Below are 13,750 nucleotides of genomic sequence, written 5' to 3' on the forward strand. Positions count from 1 at the left end.
TATAACAGGCTGCTTTTTTTTTCTTTCTTTTTTTGTTTTAGGTTTTTCCTTTGTTTGGGTTAGGGGTCCTTTAATCCCTGCTGATCGTGTCAAAAAAAAAAATTATTCTTTTTTTTCCTTTTCCATTACCATTATACAAAGTTAAATGCCCAATCAATTTATGAATGAAAACCAGAAAGAAAACAAGAAGAATAGCTGAAGAACGGAACCATCACGACAGCTCAAGAGAAAATGAAAAACAGAAAGAAACAAATTAATTAACAAACAAACCACCAACTAAACTGGCGCGCACAAACTAATTAATAATTGAACATTTCTTCCGAATCTCTCTGGTTGATCCAGTCATTACTCCAAGTTGACCCATTTTTTCCATAAATGTGGTGAATTCTGCAAAGAAATTCGATAAACCACCTTGGAGTAATTGAGTAACAAATGATTTTGAAGCAGCGTCTGTAATGAGAGCTGCGTCTGATTGGAAAAGACCTCGTCTTTTAACTAAATTTTTGTAGTAACCTAAATCAAAAGTCTTGAAACTTCCTGGGTCCATCTCAGATATTGTTGTGTTATCAGTTATTATTCGACATTTCCTTGCCTTCAAATTAGCTGCATATTTACTGTCTAGTGAAGGATCTTGGTCTCCTCTGCCAGTAAAGTTGTATAGACGGTTTGAAAATGAAGGATTACAATGAGAGACACCAATTGTGTGAGCACCTAGAGATTGACATCCATTTACGTTAAATCTTACTGTATAATATATATATAGTTAGACTTGAGTGTAGGGATTATTTATTATATTTACCGGATAGCAAAACAAGATCTTTCACGTTAAGCCCTTTGTTAGCAAAATTTGATCGAAGGGTAGCAAAGTTGCTATTAGGATTGGGGATGTTTCTTAATGCCTCAGACCTTACCGAAATTCTTCCATCTCGTCGTCCAGTCGGGACTTTCCATGTTGGCCCTCCCTGTTATGATGGCAAAATATACATATTAGTCAGTTACACTTGCCCACTAAAAATTCTAATATATAATAAGCATTAATAAGCTCAGTTAAACATGAAATGAGATAAATGTGTATATCCTTGAGTTTCTTACTATGGCAACAACTGAATCCCTTGTAGCTAAAGAGATAATACCTGCACAAGAAACAACACCAGGGCATGCGGCTTCCACTATGCTTTTCACTTTGTCAATGAAGTCGAAACCTCAGAGAGTCAGGTTAGGTTGGGGATCTTTTTCTGCTTGATTGTTCGAAGTTGAGATCAATAACACAGATGCATCACAACCCTGGATAAAATACATATATATGCTATTAGATAGTGGTACCACTGAATCTAGCCTAGTATTTTATATACTTACATGTTAATAGCTCCATGCTTCCCATGCATGCCAATTAAAAATAATAAGTGCAATTCATAGAGGGTAGGGTAACTAAGATGGTGTTAACAAAAAGAAAAAAAAATACTTGGACAGATTTTTTAACTATGTATCCAAGTGGCAAACCCTCCAGTGGCATTTACCTTAACAAGAAGCCACACAAGTTCTAGTACGAAAAAAACGTCAGTGGTGATCTAACAAATATTTGCTTACCCTGACAAAACAGTCATGAAAATGCATTCTAAGTAGAGGTGCAGCTACAACGGGGGCTCGTTTCAGCACATAGTCTTGTATAATCTTCTCAGCTTTAGGACAACTTTGAGCATAAAAACCCATCTTCAATTGAGCATAAGCTGAACCTAACAATCCAAAAACCATAAATATTAAAATGCTTGAATAACCCATTCTTCCCATCTTAATTAGCAGAAGATAACCTAAATATGTAAGACTGCTTTGAGTTTATGCGTGTTGTATTGATGAATACTATGCTTGAGTAAGACCTCTATATATATAGTCATTGTTCGGTTATTCTGAGACAATACAATCTCAGAAATAATTGAATCCATAACAGCTAAACTGAGATGTGTTTATTACTTAATCCACTACTTTATTTTGGTTTTGCTCAGCTTTTTTCTCATTACATGGATTAGATTTTTGAGGAGTATTTGGTTTGGTATATATCGCAAGTGGTTCTAGTTTATGTGTTAACGTACCCACTTCTTCACCTATTTTCTTTGTTTTCTTGCATGAAACGAACTGCAAAATGTGAGTTGTGTTCTTTCATTGAATGATACATAGGCTCTTACTTTCCCAAAAAAGAAAATACATAGGCTCGTTTAACCATTTGTGTTTCAAGGTGAGTGAGTTAAACGATCCATGGGCCTTAAACTGGTTCCAGGAAGAGTGCTTATAGTGTCATAGTTAATTAGTATATAACAACCTTAATTGCAATCTCCCTTTAGTAGTATATAACAAAGAGAAGAAGAAACAAACACAACCAAAATAATCAGCATTTAGAGTTGCTACTTGTTTTGCAAAAAAATAAATAAGTGAGCCTGCACCAAAGGTTGCATGTTTTCAAGGTGGAGTTCGGCAGAATCAACGGCAAGAGGACTCTGCATGGGCAAGCTGATGTGATCAGTCAAGGTGTGCTATGCGAACACCAATGGCTGCAGTAGGTTCTCATTGTGCAAAAGAAAGAGAGAGATCAATAAAAATTGGTTTCCATTAGGTATTATAACTTTTACCTAGTGCAGGACCAAGGATATGAAACAAAAAAACTCATTTACATTACACAACGCACACACATTCGTATTAAGTATATACATTTATAAACCCTGTACAGGGTCTGAGTACCCACTGACGTATATCTTTTGTACCATTCAGATCCAGACCAATGAACCATGAAACCAGGAAAATAGTTTCAACAGTTTCATACAGAGAAAAACATAGAAAATGAACTGAAACGACACAGCTAAGAGACTCCTAGTCGGTCCCGCAGTGTGTCGAAAATAGATGACGCAGCAGCATTTTGAGCAAAGGTCAGCTTCAACCGGCCTAGCAACTCGCCGTCTTTCGACTGAGTTGCAGCATCTGCAGCTTCTTTTGCCATCCCAATACGAGCATAAGACTGAAACCAAAAATAGTTCAGTTTAAAGAAGACAACACCTTAGAGAAGCAAGAAAAAGTTCTATTTTTGGTTAACATTTAACGACTTTGAAACATTTAACATTTGCACCCTTGCCATTTTTGAAACATGCTAAAAACTGACTGACTTTCTCTAGTAAATATAAGACTTTCTATTTTGTGCACACTCCTTAACGAGTGTGCACGTAACATTTCATTCTCGACCATTGATTTAATTTAGGGAGTTATCTAATGAGGGTCGAGATTCTAAACATGGAGGGTAATGAGGCCAACAGTTAACAAATCAACCAAAATAAAAAAAGAACCTGTCAAATATACACTCTTTAGAGGAATGTGCACATAACTGAACTCGACTTTCTCTGTCGAAAAATATTTAACAATGGAGGACCTTATACAACTACTTCACTAAATCCAGTATTTATTTGTCCAAGGATCTTTCTTATCAGTTTCTGAGAAATGCTCTCTTACAGCAAGTAACATGTTAAGTAGAAGGCCAAGTGCTAATAGAGAAATACCTCAGCTCTTTCTGTGAGATCCGTGAGTTTCGGAATGTATTTGAGAGCTTCACTTTTCTCATCTGCATCAATGCACGCCTCAACAAACGGTCTATAATCTGTATATAGTGTTTGATGCAAAAAACCGCCGACACTTGCAGGAGAACAAAGCATCATCTTAATACAAAAGTGGTAAATGGTATGGTAATCTATATGTCCTCTATTTAACACAAAGTCAGATATCCAGCTCTTGAATGACACGTGAATGGCAAGAAAGCATTAGACTTTGAGCTCTTTAACTTGCTATCTGAAGTAAATAGAAAACTATTGAATAAGGTTTACCTATAGGTGGTTTCTTCTCCTTGGAAATTTTTTCTAGTGCATCCCAATCTCTTTTTGTAGCCAGAGCAAATGCTTTGAGCCAATACCATCTTTTTTCAGAAACCTGCAGGGGATCTTACAGTTAGATATTGAGAATAGTACATAGAAAATACAGATTTCTTTTTAGTAATAACGATTCACGACTCTATTAGACAAGAAAAGGGCCATTTTCGAAAGCTGATTAAATTGGTTAAAGTGAAATGGCGAAAGAATTCAAATTCAATTTGAGCAGGATGGTCCAATCAGTCCCTAAAACAATTCCCTCTTCAGACACACAAATCATGTTCTACTCTATCAACATCCACTAACAAAAAATAGTACCGACAATAAACTGTGGAATGTGGATTGCTGACCTTAAATTCTGATCTGACTTTCATTGCAGCTCGATGATTGCCAAGTGCAATACACGTTCGGATTGTATCACTAACACTCGAATCAACAAATATAGTCTGCTTTGTGCTCACCTCTAACTCATGCTGTATTCTGCATAAAGAGTTGGGTAAAATAACAAAGCACACACAGAGGGATACATATTAACAGAACATATTACAGTCTGACTTCCTGAAATTGAAGAGGCTCGAGTTTTACCAAAAAATAGAAACCTTATATTGTGCAAGGCATCGCCTAGGCACGAAAGTGGCATTATTTTCCAATGAGCCCCACACAGTAAAAAAAAATGCACGTTTAAAAGGGGCATTAGGCGTCAGTGATCTGAGCGCCTAGTGGTATCTTTCTAAAAAAAAAAATCAAATCTTTTTCAAACCTTTGCCATTTAAGTTACATAACTAATACTATTAGTCAACATTCTAAGACCCTAACCTATTTAATTTTGTATGTACATACTTATACATATGGAATGATCCCTTGACTTAAAGTTCCTGACTTAATTTCTCCACCGTCAGATGTTAGTGGATGGATGGTTGATATTAACTCCCTTGTTTTTTAAAATCTCATCTTGATCTTCATCGTTCATACACTTGCATCTGATGGTGGAAAAATTAAGTATAAAACTAAGTCAGGAAGTAATAACTTTAGTAGATTCAAATCATCTACTTCTCTTAGTTCTCTGTTATACCTAGTATTCTAGAGGATACAGAGTAAGAATATAGTAGTTTTTGTTAAATAATTTGATATGGTATTCCTATAATGTACATACATACTTATATGACTAATCTAGTTATACGCTGCAGCTTCACCGCGCCTCTAAATTAAGAATCGTATTATGTAACCAATGTATAATAACGTGACTAGTATAGTTGAGAATCATAATGTGTAACTAAACGTATGATTTCAAACATGGAAATTCAGAATCGGAGTCTGAAATGATTTTAATTCTGGTCTGAACTTGTGAAGGATTTAGGACACCATAGCATATGCATATTCCACATATGTTACCTTAGCAATCTTGCATGCTCTTCAGCAGCCTTGGACTCAAAGGTGTGTTCTTTGGTCTCAGCAAATAGCGAATGAGTCTTCTCAATAAGCTTTATGCGTGGACCATGAAGTGGAGACCCCCTACTTGCCATTGGATTCTTTCCTAGTTCCCATGACTCCTTCCATAAGAGAGGCTCAGTTGGATAGAATCTGACAGTCGAGCGCTTCCGTATCCACTGACAACAAGAATTTTGGGGATAACTAAGCGTACCAGCTGAAAAAGCGGAGGTACAACAACCACACCCAATATTTCGTTCGAAATCTGAGTGGACAAACTCCAATATACTTTCAAGAGAATAAACTAGACATTCAGACTCAATCTTTAGAAAAGTATATCAAAGAGTTGTATCTCAATTTCTCAATTCAATCTGCAATCAAACAAATCGGAATTTGCGAGCCCGATTGAATAAGATAAATAACTTGGGCGGTATCACAAACCAATATCCAAGTGTCAACCAGTTCAATCAACAACCCAAAGGTCGGATTTAAGAAATGATTGAACTTAGCGCACAACCTGTGATATTTCTATTGTATAACAAAATATAATGCGAAAACGAAATAACACAGACACCAGAATTTTGTTAACGAGGAAACCGCAAATGCAGAAAAACCCCGGGACCTAGTCCAGCTTTGAACACCACACTGTATTAAGCCGCTACAGACACTAACATACTACCAATGAACTTTGGACTGGAATGTATTTGATCCCTAACCAATGTCACACTGATCAAGGTATGGCCGCGCTCCTTACGTCTCTGAACCCCAGCAGGATTCTACGCACTTGATTCCCTTAGCTGATCTCACCCACAACCAAGAGTTGCTACGACCCAAAGTCGAAGACTTGATAAACCAATATATCTCGCACAGAAAAGTCTATTGAGATAGATAAATCTATCTCCCAAAGAAATACCTATGAGTTTTGTTTCGTCTTATGATAAATCAAGGTGCACAAGAACCAATTCATAAACCGGACTTATATTCCCGAAGAACAACCAAGTATTATCAATCACCTCACAATAATCTTAATTGTGTGGAAGCAAAAAAAGATATTGTGGAATTACAAACGATGAGACGAAGATGTCTGTGACTTCTTTTAATCTTATCTATCGGAGATAATCTCAATCAAATCTTAGCAAAGATAATACTCAATCACGATAGTAGAAGTCAGATTAGAACACGCAATTACAGAGAAAATAGTTAGGTCAGGCTTCACAATCCCAATGAACTCTTTTAGTCGTTAACCTACAGGGTTTTGGAATTAACCTAAGGTTAAAGGAGAATCGACTCTAGTCGCAACTAGTATCACACAGGAGGTGTGGGGATTAGGTATCCCAGTTGCTAGAGTTCTCCCTTATATAGTCTTCAAATCAGGGTTTGATATCTTTGGAACAAAGAAATCAATACTCACTGTTAGATAAAACTTGATCTAAGAGACAAGCTATGTTTGCTTGAAAACAAAGAAATATCTCTCCATCGTTAGATGGACTTAGCTTGTTACACACAAATGAAATGTGACTTCATTTAGATATGGGTAACCGTACCTAAACGTGTACACTAGGTTGTCTCAACAATAGTTAACCGAAGTTAGCCATATGAACACTTTCATATCAACCTTATTCATCTTAATCACCACTAGTTCAAATGACTCAAATCAAACTAGTTACAGAGTTGTTCAATTTCTATATTCTCATAGAAGTATACAAGAACACAATTGAAGCAAAATCGGTTTGATTCACTTGAATCAATTCATGAACATTATAGCCACGATTTGCAAGTAATTGCATTTCTTATTACATAAATGTATTTGTTCATGTCACAACCGATTCTAGAACTTTAACCCACTCAAGTATGCAAACGGGTACGCATACTTAAGTAGCCGGACTTGGATTGTGTCTGACAGTACGCGTACGGGTACGCATACTACCACGCATCCAAAATAACGGTTGAATTAGTACGCGTACGGGTACACATACAATAGTTCCCGGACTTCAACTGAATTCGCCAGTATGCGTACGGGTACGCATACCAAGGCACCGGGACTTCACCTGACCTCGCCAGTACGTATACGAGTATGCATACTAAACCGGTCTTGGATCATCATATATGCAAGTACGCATACTATGTCTATAATCCAATTGTGGTTAAGTGTTCTAAACTCTACTTAAATCATTGAAACATTCTTATAGGTAGACAATAGTTGTTTTCACGAACAAACATTCTTATAGCAATTTTCAAGTTATTGAAATAATCATTATGAAATATTCCAAGTCTACATCAAATGACTGTATCACACAAATCATATAATATGTTACCAGGAGATTTTCACATGATTATCTTTTGACTTTCGTCAAAAATATAAGATAAACTTGGTCGACGTAAAAGCTTACCAACAAATATTCAGTGATTGTGAAGAATCGACGGAAAAAATTAAAAAATCTTCTGCAATTGTTAAAAACAAGAAACTTCCTGCTAAGTGTAAGAAGTTGCGTTGTCTTAAAAGATTGTTAAACAATCTGTTTAAGGAATGCAATATAAGGGGGTCTATTGACGAAGATCTTTTTATGGCTTTTGAAAAAACATTCAAAAGTAAGGAGGAGCCTCTTCGTAGTTCAGTCTCTGCAAAGACTTGCTATCAGTGTAGAAAACCTGGGCATGTCAGAAAAAGGTGTACAACTGCTACAATTTTGATTACTTCAGAAGACGTTGGTAATTCATCTCTTGATCACCATGAGGATGAAGAAACTACTCCAGAAAACTATCACGCCAGATTGGTTTATGAGCTAGCTGCCCGTTCAACCTCTTGTTAACAAGATTCTGGCTTCACCCCATCATGTATCAATTTAAGATGGGGAAAGTTGTTGTAAAGGATTGTTTCTGTTTTTTTTTAGGTTCCGTATTTTAAGATCCCAAATCACATAGCTAAAAGAAGAAACTTGTAGCAAATTTTGATCATAACATCACAAGTTGTTAAGCTGGCTCCAATTTCACGATGTCGTAAGATCGATATAAATTACGGGTCTTTTATTTTCTGTGATTGTCAATTCGTTTTCTCGTGCTATGGAATTTTTCCATAGAGCTAAGAATAAGATTAATTATCTTATTGATATTGATAATCTTATAATAAAAAATTGGGAATTGATTCGGAATTCAAAAACATGGTATGATTGTATCTCCTGAAGGAATATTTTTTTTAAAAAAAAAGAAGAAGAAAGGGAGGTTTGAACTTAAAGTCCAACACCCGAACCCGGCCAAGCCCATTAAGTCTTTATTAAAAGAGTACACGTACTCCCTTACTCCTTCTTCTTCCGTGAGTTCATGAACGATGCCTTCACAAATTGGGTTGTTAATTCACAAATTTTTGGTTTTTCTCTTTGTTATAAGGAAGTACATCAAGAAGGAGGAAATCAAGCAATCATCTTTAAAATAAGTTATTCAAGTAAGATCAAATCTTTTCTATTTCTTTTATATGACAAGAACAAAAGAAGTTAGTAAAAAACCAAAGCATAGGAAAATTCCTGAAGAACTCAGGATCCGTTTTATTAACACAGATTGTAACGAGACCTTTGAAATAATTACAACTAGAGAAATTATTCTATAAAAGAAATTAGAAGAAGGGTATGTTAAAACGGAATATCTAGTCTGTTTTGATGAATATGATCTAGGAGACATCTTTAGCGGGCTTGGGAGAGGGTTTGATCTTCTTACTAGAATGTTTTATGCAAACATGTATGATGTTAATCTCGATAAGATGAGCTTTAAATCAATGATTGGGGGAGGAAAAATTGTTGTTAATCGAGATTTTATCTCAGCACTCACAAATATTCTCTTGGTAATTTTGAACTTCCAAGACCTAAAGAAGAAAAACCATCCCTTGCAACCATTTCTCTCGAGCTTTGTGGAAAGAATGTTGGTTGGAAAGATGGGAAGCTTCCTACTTCGGAGCTTAGTATGCCTCTTAAAGTTTTTGGTAAGTTGGGTATCCCTAACATTTTTCCATTTAAAATTGGGGATGCATATTGGAGTCCTGATTTTGCAGAGCTAGTTTTTTTCCTTAAAACGGGAACTAAAAATCTTGACATATGTAGATTGATGATTTCACAAATGGTATCAATGATGGTATCCAAGAAGATATTTGGGTTTTCTTGTCTGATTGGACGCATCTGCGAAGAACTTGATATTGATCCAATTTGGAACTTCATTGGAGATCCCACTTTAGTTCGTGAAAGTACGTTCAAACGTATGAGAACGGATGGGAACAAAATGAAAATGGCCTCTATTTCACCTCTTGACGGTTCTTGTGATCCAACAACCTTGAGTCTTCTTCAACGAATTCGCAGGGATGTTTGCATGATCAAGACCATGGTAAAAGGTATGCAAAGATAATTATGTGTGATTTCTACAAAATTTCCCGACAACGCAATAGACAAAATTCAAGCTTCTATGGGTGATTCCGACGACGAAGAATACGAGTAATCCTTTGACTGTTTTTGCTTTTGTTATCTAAGAAACTTCTTTTGAGAATTTTTTTCTTGAGAAGGATAACTAGTTTTGGTATAACAAAGATTGTGATTACACATGGCTATTTCCAATATTTTTCATCTTGCATGTTTTTAGATTTATTTATTTTAATTCTAGAGTTGTTGGAAGATGAACTTGCAGTATGTAATCATTATTAATTTAATTATTGTAAAATTCTCGTGAATCGAGCTAATATTTCATATATGCTCAGAAGTTAAATCTATTATGCTTTTATAAACGGAAAATAAAACAAACTGTTAGAGATTTTTCTCGCAGTATTGATCTTTTTGTGATCACACTTCTGTGTTTTGCTGCTTGACACACTCCGTAAGATTCTCTTATGTTGAGTATCATGTTGTTCGTAACTGACCTTGAGATTAATTTATGTTGATAATATGGATACAAATCCTTGTGATTTATTAATGTCCAAAACCCTTATTTTTCACGAAAAAAGGTCACTCATGTTGTTCTCTCGATAATGACATTTTATGGGGGGGAGTTCTTAAATGAACTTGTGCTTAATTGCTATATCTTTGTGGGAAGTGTATCTATGTATGGTTGTATCTTTTTATTCTCCTAGGATGAGCGCTAAATATTTATTACTAAATGATATCATCTAAAATAAGTTGATATGAGGAGTTGCATTTTTATGTAGTATCTCTGTCTTCCTTAAAACTTAAGATATCTTTTGTTTGTATTCTTTATGATCCCATGATTTTTGTACCTTTGTTAATTTTATTGACAAAAAGTAGGAGAATTATTTAGTAGTTTCATACTACATACATATGGTTTACTGATCATTATGTAAGAGGGAGTTAATCATTTAAGCAATATGTTTACCTATTGTTTGAGGGTGAAAATTGTTTCTGCTGGTTTTGGTAAATTCGTGTGTGTGGATGAGAAACAAATCTAGACCCTAAATAATACACTGCATGGGAGTACTTTTGATTCGAGAGATCAATCTGTACAATCCTGGCATAAACCAAGAAATGGCTGTTCCGGGATTTCTTCGGTCACAAAGTGAAGGAGAAGGGTTGGTCTTATGGAGGGAAGAGAAAAAAGTGTTGAGACCAGAATCGTTGATCCTGAAGGTGTGGTTGTTTATGACTTGTATCAGAAAGTAGAACTGGCTAGCAGAATGGAAAGCTACCAGGTGATTTCTGGATACTATGTTGTTCTCCGACGAAAACTTGTTGTTTGGTGAAAATAGATAAAACCTATTTATACAAGTTGTAGTAAAACGTACCCTGGTTTCGTAGGAAGTGGAAACGATTGAGTAGTGGAAGAGTGGAGTACCATGTAACGTCAGGATTTATGCTTCCATGATGAAGGAAACTTTTACACCATTACTTCTTTCCATTACTAACCGCCCTTCTTCATGACACTTTCTTGTAACGGGCGTATTGCACGCCGTACGTTGTAAACCGCCAGACCCATACCCTGATGAGTATCCCCCAGTTTGTGACATGTTTGATGTCTCGAGTGTTTCGTGGAAAACATGTAGGACTTTTCTACGCGTGGAAAGTAAAAATCAAGAGGCTTGCCGCAGGAAAATAGCATGCGATGCTATTAGGCTTGTCTTGGCTGGTCGCCTGAAACTTGCCACAAGCCTGCCGGCTCGGTGGCGAACTTTGATGGATGAGATCGTATCTCATGATGAAGGGTAGCCTTTGATTATGGCTACCTTCTGTTGGCGCCTGGTAATGGCGCAATGGCATCGTTGGTGCATGCCAGCGGCATTGCAGCATGGATGGAATGGCTCGTGCATGTCAGTGGCACGGTGGTGCAAGTGGCGCCTGACGTAACCATGGCCACTAGATTTAGGTGGAGGGTCGCCTAAAGGTTGGCACAAGTCTGGAAATTTGGTGGCGCCTTGGATGGCTGAGATCACATCTCATGAGGAAAGGTAGTCGTTGATTATGGATACCTTCCGTTGGCGCTTGGTAATGGCGCAGTGACACCTTTGGTGCATGCCAGCGGCATTGCAGCATGGCTGGCATGACTCGTGCATGTCAGTGGCACGGTGGTGCAAGTGGCACCTGGCGTAGACATGGCCACTAGATTTAGGCGGCTGGTCGCCTAAAAGTTGCCACAAGTCTGGCGATTTGGTGGCAATCTTGGATGGCTGAGATTGCATCTCATGGGGAAAAGTAGCCGTTGATTGTGGATACCTTCCATTGGCTCCTGGTAATGGCACAATGGCGCCTTTAGTGCATGCTAGTGGTGTTGCGGCATGGCTGGCATAGTTTGTGCATTCCAGCGACACGGTGGTGCAAGTGGCGCCTAGTATAGCCATGGCCGCTGGATTTTGGGAACCTTGGTGTTAGATTCAAACGTGGTGTGGCAACATCAATTTTAATGGCCATATTTATCCCCATATTCTGTGGAGCATTGTTTGGCTCGGTTGGCGCGACAACTTTGCCTAAATTAGGGTTTGGCATGTCGAAACCCTAATTAGCGTATATGGCATGTAGTATGCAGCAGGTGGCACGTTTGGCATGTGAACTTGGCATGCCTGTTTGGCGTGTGCGATTGGCATGCTTTTGGCATGTTCGGCATGCCGTTTGGCATGTGCGCCTGGCATGCGTGTTTGGCATGTTTGGCATGCCGTTTGGAATGTGCGCCTCACATGTTTATTTTTGGCATGTTGGCATGGTTTTGGGAAGCCATCTTGGTAGGGTAACCTTTTGACACAATTTCCACCCTTTTTAAAGTTGTGGCAGGTTTATGCGACCTGATTGGTCGATGGAAAATAGGGCCGGCAAGTATGGGGCCGGCAAGTATGGGCCCGGACACAACTTATGTGCGTGTGGAAAGTTTAAGGTGACCTGATTGGTCGAGGAAAATAGGTCCGGTTTAGGATGGGGCGTGGCCAATGGAAAATGGCGTCGGTTGACCTAAGGCATGGCCACGCCTCTTTTTGTTGCCGCTCCTATCCTGCGACTCCTTGTTTTCTGATTCTGGGCAAGATTTTGCATCTGCTAATCCATGGCGGATTAATTGCTTAGTTGTTTAAGCATAGTCTCGACCGACGGGGTCTAATATACTGCGCAGGGCGCAAAAACCCTAACTTTGTAAATTAGTAAAGTTCATGAATTTTGTGAGTTATCACAAAATTGATTGAATTCTATGTGCTGGCACAAAATTCCTTATTTACAGAGTGCAATGCGCTTTCTGACTGAGTATTCTGTGCAAGGGCCTTAACTTTGGTACTTGGAGATCCGTGCTACTCTTCTGCGAGTGAACACAAATACGTCATGCCATACCAATATTAAGGGTTCTGCCGGGGAACATAGCACTGGAAAGGTACTCTGTGAGTCTTATATTAATAAGTAATATAGGCAGGGCGCCGAAATTTACGGAGCATCTGGGATTGTTGCTACATGCGCCAGTCTGGATAAATTTCATGTAAATATATTGAACGGCTCAATAAATATGCCAGTGAAGAGGTTGACACTCATGGCTCCGCTTCTTTACAAAGTGACGTCACATCAGATTCAAGGTTTTACGATTTTAACCCTAAGGTAAAAACCACCAGCAACATTAAGTCCCCTGCTTAGCCCGTGACAGTAGCATTGTTGCGGGGTAAGCATGAGATGGTGACATGCAAGGATAAAATAAAAACGACAAGTCATGGAGAGATTGTCAGGAGAATTTGGCTAAATTTTGTCAGAAGGCATGAAGAATCTGTGATCCTTGCATTGGTGGCTTTGCATAACTTTGGCGCGAACATAGGGTGTTAGCGTTGGCACTGCCACTTTGGCCACGGAGCGTTAATACCGGCGCTACAGGTTCGGCTACGGAATGCTAAGGCTGGCGCTGCAAATTTATCTACAGAATGGTGATGATGGCTCTGCTTTCCTGGCAAGCGAGGAGATGGCGCTGCTTTGGCTACCAAACGG

General features: G+C 38.1%; 1 long non-coding RNA gene and 1 pseudogene across 1 annotated transcript; both read right to left on the reverse strand.

Annotated features, from left to right (window-relative positions):
• Nucleotides 1-295: 295 nt before the first annotated feature.
• Nucleotides 296-1,788, reverse strand: LOC113285599 (annotated as a pseudogene).
• A 1,203-nt stretch (nt 1,789-2,991) lies between these two features.
• LOC113285600 lies at nt 2,992-3,867 on the reverse strand. The gene is made up of 3 exons (XR_003328781.1): nt 3,858-3,867; nt 3,537-3,634; nt 2,992-3,004 (listed from the first exon to the last, which is right to left on the reverse strand). It is a non-coding gene; the product is annotated as an uncharacterized LOC113285600 (long non-coding RNA).
• Between the last annotated feature and the right edge of the window lie 9,883 nt (nt 3,868-13,750).

Source organism: Papaver somniferum, chromosome 6, assembly GCF_003573695.1.
Source record: "Papaver somniferum cultivar HN1 chromosome 6, ASM357369v1, whole genome shotgun sequence".
Classification (NCBI taxonomy): domain Eukaryota; kingdom Viridiplantae; phylum Streptophyta; class Magnoliopsida; order Ranunculales; family Papaveraceae; genus Papaver; species Papaver somniferum.